This window comes from Rhizopus microsporus, assembly GCF_002708625.1.
Source record: "Rhizopus microsporus ATCC 52813 unplaced genomic scaffold scaffold_44, whole genome shotgun sequence".
Taxonomy (NCBI): domain Eukaryota; kingdom Fungi; phylum Mucoromycota; class Mucoromycetes; order Mucorales; family Rhizopodaceae; genus Rhizopus; species Rhizopus microsporus.
This window is the reverse complement of record NW_019671959.1, coordinates 17,942-19,200: the sequence shown is the minus strand read 5'-3', so window position 1 is coordinate 19,200 and position 1,259 is coordinate 17,942.

The following is a 1,259-nucleotide window of genomic DNA, read 5'->3' as shown; positions in this document are numbered from 1 at the left end:
AAACATCAATAAATCCTTTATATCTTTTTATAAAGTAAAATCCCCTTTTTTCCCCTTTTTTTCTCTTTTCTTTAATTCTGATTTTGGTATAACAATTATATTACCTGTCAGAGCATTTTCAAACTCCTACTTTTATTTACCTTATTTGTCTTTTATTACTCAATTACTTATTTGATCTATTAAAGATCTGGTGGTCACTACAAAGCGAACCCTTAACGCCAAATTTATAAATATCAGTTTAACCAAGCACACGAACCTTACAATACATCAACATTATTTATATATATATATTAAAATAATAAGAAATTCTACAGTATAGTCAAAAAGGGAGTATTATGTAACATAAAAAGTACGGCATGGTGTTGTCATATGTCGTGCTTGTTATAGTGATACCATTTTTGGTATCTGCCACCAGTACCATTGTAGCACAGTTTTCAAAAAAAAAAAAAACTTTAAATATCAAAACTATAATTATCAAAACCTTAAATATCAAAACTCTAATTACTTTTTATCAAGTATAAAAGAGCAATGCTTTTGCAAAAAGCTCAAATCATTCAATAAATCACTTACGATTTGAATCACAACCTTTTCCTTTTTATTATCTTTTTTTAGCTTCTGAATAATCCAATCAAGTGGATTCAGGAACCTTTTTATCTTTTTTTTATTATTCTTTTTACTTTGTACAACTCAGTCTGATCAACTTTACACGATCTGGTGGTCACACATCGAACCTTTACTATAACTTTACCTTTTAAACACTTTTGCTACGAACCTCAAGTCTTACAAAAGACTACGAACACACAAACTTCTATTTTTATTACCTTTTACAACACACTCAAACCCAAGGCCTACAAGATTTACACCATTACCACTGCATGCATATGCAAGTTTTAATCATTTTTATTATTTATTATACAGTGACTCAAAAAATTGTTCATTTTGAAGCCGTTTTTTGACTTCTCGGCTTGTAGTTCCTCTGGAAATGTCGCAAGCAAACTCAAACTATATCAAAAGATAGCCCTGCTTTTTGGCTATCTTATGATATAAATGGAAGGTGTATTGTGTAACATAATCGCCGTAGAGCGCCGGTCAAAAATGAAGACCAAAATGAACAATTTTTTGGGTTTTTGTAAAAGGTTCATATCTGTCACGTTCGAAGAGGCTTTTTAAGCCGTGTGACTATTTTTCATTACGTTGAGACTGCTAAACCTCTAAACATTAAGATTTTATAATTTTTCAGAACTTTTTTCTTTTCCTCA